At 39.4% G+C, this 6229-nt stretch overlaps 1 protein-coding gene across 1 annotated transcript in view; it reads right to left on the bottom strand.

The window, feature by feature from the left end:
• Positions 1 to 5153: 5153 nt before the first annotated feature.
• Positions 5154 to 6229, bottom strand: part of CSNK2A1 (casein kinase 2 alpha 1) — a 44409-nt gene continuing 43333 nt past the window's right edge. The window contains exon 13 of the mRNA XM_039863976.1: positions 5154 to 6229. This exon is cut by the window's right edge and continues 308 nt beyond it. The gene's annotated coding sequence lies outside the window, so the exon portion shown is untranslated.

The following is a 6229-nucleotide window of genomic DNA, read 5'->3' as shown; positions in this document are numbered from 1 at the left end:
TTCTGTCTTCTGCCACCTGGGAAATTCCATTTCTTTCTTTGAAATTGGCTATTTATTTGAAAGTAAATTGTTATTTTAGTCAGCATTCTCATGAATTTGAAGACGGTGGGTACCTGTATGAGTTAGCAGTCTACCAGGTCAACTGGCAATCCGATTTTTTCCTGGGAAACTTATTTTTTTACACAGTTGAAATGATCCCATATACACAATTTTGTTTCCTGCCTTTCTATTTGAAAAGAACATATTTCACCATGGGTTTGTGTCAATATCTCTTTCGATCTCTAGCATTTAGCACAGGGCTACCAGGGCCATGGACGCCAACGAATTTGTGTCAAAGGGCATCTTAGACAGATGAAATCTGGAAAGACCTCTCAAAAGGGTGAGTGCATAAGGAACCCTGGGTTGAGAGGATGAATTGAGTGGGGAACAGAATGAAGTATACATCAAAGTATGGAGAGCCATAGGTATTTGGACTTCTTCATAGGAAATTCACTGTAGAGTTCTCAGAACTGCTCAACACACAGAAGCAAGCCTTTCTAGATTAAGTCTACAAATATTTGACTCTGACTCACAGGGTGGGATGAGGAAACCACTTGCCAGCTGTTGCTTTTCCTTTCTCTCATTTAAGGAGCCAAGAAAATGCTGCCGAAGCAGGTGATGCAAGAAGGGAGCTGACTCAGAAATACTCAAATTCCTCAGGAACTTCTCCAAGAAACAGATTGGCCACCCTATAAACTCCCACCTGGAGGTACCTGGGGGAGAGCTTCTTACACTGAGGCCACTAAGAATCCCTGGTGATTATGGCTACAGGGAGGCAAATCCAGATTGTAGTTTGCTACAGTGCAAGAATACTGGCTTTTAGCAGAGAAATTAAAAATTCAGAGGAGATGGGGTGATAGAATCTTAGAGAAAAAGAGGGTGCGGGGAACAGGGCAATGCAAATTAGAAACTTGACTTGCATCTGAAAAAACCATTATATTTAATACATGGATTTTTTCTTCTAGAACAAGAGACATGACTGCCATCTACTGTAAAATTGTAGGAATAAACATACGAATCTATAGTATCACTGTAGATGTGGCATCTTTTTCTGCATACAATCTGCACAACTATACAATTCCGAGTGGAAATGAACACGTAGTCCGACTCTACTGTCAGACACTGTGCTGGGTACTTTCCAAACGTTTTATCGCCTAATCTGAACGACCATCCTACAAAACAGGTATTTACACCTCATTTTACAGATGAAGAAAATATGAGGACCTCTAGGGCAGAGAGGAAGAGGTCACGATCAAGAAAGGACAAAAGGGGTTTCATATGAATTAGTAATATAGACTCAACTTGGGTGGTAGGTATATGGGTGTGTTACAGCTTCTTTATAACTAGGTACATGTCTAAAATGTTTTACAATAATAATTTAAGTTACTTGTGAAGATTCAGAGAGGTTAAGTAACTGATCCAAAACCACACACCAGACAGAACACTGATTAGAACCAAGACATTTACAGTTCTACCAGGTTGCTTCTCTGAAGCAGCTTTTAGCACAGAATCATAGTAAGGTTATACAATCTAGAAAGTACTTGTCTACATTAGGACTGACTCCAGAATCAGATTATCTTGTGATACCCTCTATATAACTGTTCTAGGCAGAGAATAGTCTGAATTTCATATTATAGACAAGCAGATATGGTGGAAAGCAGATATTTTAGCATCCTGGTCTACTAAATTGGTCGGGATTATTGCTTAGCCTTCAGTCACTTAAAATTTCACCAAGGGCTCATTAAACATTTTCTTATCATGTTAATTCAGTCTGGGGGCCTGCGGCTTATAATTACAGCTACAAATCCTAAGGGCAAGGTTTTTCTAATCTTGAGACGCTCTTATGCAACAATACTCCCATCAACTTATTGTGTGGTGGGAAGAGAGGAGGTGGAAGTAGGAGTGAAGGATAAAATTACTATTTATTGAGCATCTATTATGAGTCTGGTGTGGTACTAAGCATTGTCCTTGTACTACTCCATTCGATCCTCAGGGATACCAGCCCACTTTAAAAAAAGTTATTTGTAAGGATCCACAGATTAATAAGATGTACAAACTCTTCAGGGAGTTTACATGCAGGTGGGGGGAGAGACAAATCAACAAAATAACACAATAAAAGCATGCCACCAACAATTAGCCACAGTCCCTAAATCTGAGGCACAAGGGAGGAAGAATTACCAGCAGGGAGGTAGGCAAAGACTGATGTTTCAACAGCTACCCAAATCCAATTCTAATCTTGAGAGAGAATCTGCTGATGGGAATCTGAAGGCAGTGGTGACAGAACTAGATTTTTCAAGAGATGCTCAGTAAGTTCTAATTATAACCACACCTGATAATAGGTGAAACAAGATGAAATTTAAAGACTGAGAGGAAATTAAAATTCCCCAAGTAGGTCAACCAATCTCCAATTTTCTCTACTAGTTTAGGGCTATAGTAATTAGTCATGCCCTGAAGATCTAATTTTACAAAATATATTCCTATCTCTAATAGGTCCACTCTAAAAATTTAATCTTCCTCTCTCTCATGTATAAAATGAAAATAAATGTTAGAAATTAAAGTTCGTGTAAGTTCTATAGGCATTTCAGATACAAGATATTACACAATGAATGGTTCCTTTTATCTAAATCATACTTTTCATATCCCAATATTAGCATCATGTACATGCCAGAAGATAATATGCAGTGAAGATTTAAAGGAAACTAGAAATTTGGGATAACAGCATTTCCTGATATTGATTTTTAAAACTTTTAAATGAAAAATACATGGCAATTCCAGTGTATACTTTTGTAGAATTTACACATTTTGCATTGATAAGCGAGTAAACTCAGTTTCACCTCTTTTACCAGCCCTCTTGAAAGTTTCTACTTAAGCTGCCAAATATGCTCCCATAAGCCTACCAGCACACCTTCATTCCAGGCCAAGTTGCCTGCAGGGCTAGGGGTATCTCTGAAGTAGACCTTTCACAGGACTTCCCGCCATTCACTCAACACTGGTCTTTTCTGCTGCGAACAAGCTATTTCTATAAACCTTTTCATTTAAGCACCAAACCTTCTAAAATCAATGTCAGAGCTGAAAAGGAACTCAGAAGACAACTCACCTAGTCTGCCCCTGACTGAAAACAGAGGTTATGAGAGATCCAAGGGAGATATTATGCTGTGAATTACTAGCCAAGTCAGGACCAAGAACTAATCCTCCATAACAGGGAGCCAAGGGAATTAGGTTTATCAAGAGCATAAGAGGTGCCAGACATTTAACATTTAGTTCAATCCCAAGGAAGCAGTGGCCCTATTTGACAGATGATGAAACAGAGTCAGAAGTTAAGTAATTTGCCAAGTACATGACAAGGGCAGGAATGAAACCAGTCCTGTTCAGCAACATCATGCTCTCGTCACTGTATCTCGATGTCAAAAACTCCCAGACTTCAGTGCTCCTCGATCAATCTTAAGCCATCCCACTACACATCTCCATCAACCCAATATTAAATTCAAAGTACATAAGAACTAAGCCATCTATCACACACGGTGTCGGTTGGAGAAGCATACTGCTCAGGCTGCAGGGACATTTCATTTGTTTAAATGTTTTATTTAAAAAAAAAAAATTAAAGACCTTCATGGCACAACTTCTTCCCAGCACAGTTGTTTTAGTTTTACCAATTACAATACAATTACAACCAATAAATCAAGAGGGGGAGGGGGAACTTCTGACTTCAATCTTAAAAAAAGAGGGGTGGGGGGGCGCACTTCAAACAAAGTTAAAAAATACTTAAAAAACCTTTCGGAGTAATTGCCAACACAACTGTCTTATACTGGCATTCCATTTCCTGCCATCTGGTCAGTGCAGACACAAGTAGTGCTGAGAAATAAAGTGTCCCAATACAAGGTATACAGATGAGGTAATTTACAACAACACATAAGTTGTTACTCTGTAAACCCTTGCCCCCCCACCAACAAATGGGTCTTTTTTTCATGCTTATGCAGTGACTCCTTAAGTAGCATTTTAAAAACTTCTATTTATTTAAAAAGGCTCTTGGGTGGCATTTCAGAGTCCTCTGCATTCACTTTCAGTTTCCTGCAAGGTCTGATGCCTGTTAGGAGATCCAGCTGTTTGCAGCTCTCCACATCAGCCTCTGCTACACCTAGAGTCTCTGAGCTACAAGGATAGGATGTGAAGTCTTTGATTTATAACCCTCCTCCCCATCTCAAAAGAAAGAATTTATTAGTCATAAGTGTCGTGTTCAAATCACAATCCAGTGCAAACGTAATTACAAATTGCACCTCTGGCACATCTGGTGCTTTTAGCTTCTGCACAAATTCAACATGGTAACCCTCACAGCATTCTAGGGCATAAAAGGGTCAAGAACAATACATATCCACGGTTAAGTGGCCAAAAGGAAGAAAATTACCCTGCCACACAATCAGAATGTTTTCCTTATTGTTGAGAAGCATTATAATGAAAGGAGGCTTTAGCTTCCTCTAAAGCTCACCATTATATTCACTAAAGCCATCACCTTGATAAAGTTACTACAGCCAAGATGGGATACAAAGTTAGATAAATTCATTAAATTCAACTTCTCAAATAATTATGTTTATCTATGATGCCTAGGTGAGAAAGGCTTATGATTCTATAAAGGTAAGAGAATGGGGAACTAAGACTTTAGGTCTTAAATTATGTTGGAAGAATTTTTCCTAGTCCCCACAAGCAGCTACTGTAATGAAATAACAGGAGAAAATACAGAGCTGATGGTTTTGCTATTGTGCTTAAAAAACTAGGCTTCCTCAGTGAAGCACCTGATAAACTTAGGTGGTTGGATTAGTGGAAAATCCACTTTACACACACACAAACACACAAAAACTGGTGACTTTTTCCATCCCCAATCCCTGCACTGCTGAGACAAAATAAGTTTTATGGCAAAGGATCCTTAATCCCCAGAGACGCTTTGGCTTGTGGTGCTTTTTTAAGGCCTCTCTGCCCTGCCCAGTACCATGGGTTGAACGAGGAGTGTATAAAAATGGGAGCTTTAGGAAGCCTCCATGGTACAGGGCTGCAGGCCCCTCAGATGTGAACGTGAGACACCCACCCAGCGAGACCTTTACACAGGGAACTTAAATCTAACCTTGATAAATAAAACCAAACGTTTATTTACACCAAAGAATTCCAACACTGGATCTTTCACATATGAAGGACAAAGTATTATATATATACACACAGCAAGGGGTGGCAGGGCTGTAACAAGAGAGTTTATAGTTTTCCCACAATTACAGGTCTACCATTTCAGTTTCACTGGAGACAGTGGCCCTGCTCCTACCTCTCAGATACATTTACAAGACCGAGGGGCAGGTCCTTCTCACTGGATGGCAAGTGACAGAAGGGAAAGGTAGGAGGAAAAGAAGGTAAAAGCTTAAAATGAAACAGTGTGGCCACATCTTCCATTAGCTCCCAGAGTTGCTAGCATGAAACCTATATAGACAATGTTTTTTTAATTTTGTAAAAAGCAATAAGTTATGCCCAGTAACTAACTGAATTCAAAATGGCCAAGTCAAAGAAAACTGAAAAAGATTTTGCCTTCCCCCTCCTACCAACTATAAGAGCATGTTGGGAGATGAAAGGGGAGAGGACCAAGGTAAGAAACCTGGGAGGAAAGGTTATTAAAATTTTAAACTAAATTGAGACTAAACTTATAAGTGAGCTGGATTTAGGGTTAGGTCAGTAAGACATGATTCATACTGAACAGAAGTTTTCAGGACCTGTCTGCACTTTGGGTAGATTTTCAGCATCTCAATGTAACTAAGACATTTCCACTAGATTCACCAGGACAACCCCATTGAAGCACTTTTAAAGTGATGTAAGTGATTAGCAGGACACTGCTCTTATAGGTTGAGTTTTCCCTTCCTCCTTTCTTCCCACCTCCCTTCAAGAAGCTATATTTTTGTAATCTCTGGAGAAGAGCATGAGATACAAACCCCCAAAGTGGGATGGTGGGGGAGCAATGGTGGTCATGGGAAGAGATCTCCACCCAAATGCAGCAGCTGGGATTGAGGCTGGTTTATCTTTGTTCTTTAGTGATGAGAAAGTGAATTTGGAAGGAGAAAAAATTTGTCCGTGAAATACTCCACCTGCAGGTAATTTTTCAGGGAATACCCTGAGTTATGAAAAGTTCGAGTTAAAAAGAAAAAAAAGAAAAAAAGAAAAA

This window comes from Pteropus medius, unplaced genomic scaffold, assembly GCF_902729225.1.
Source record: "Pteropus medius unplaced genomic scaffold, Ma_sr-lr_union100, whole genome shotgun sequence".
Lineage (NCBI taxonomy): Eukaryota > Metazoa > Chordata > Mammalia > Chiroptera > Pteropodidae > Pteropus > Pteropus medius.
Note: the sequence above shows the minus strand (reverse complement) of the source record. Positions and strands in the feature narration are given on the sequence as shown.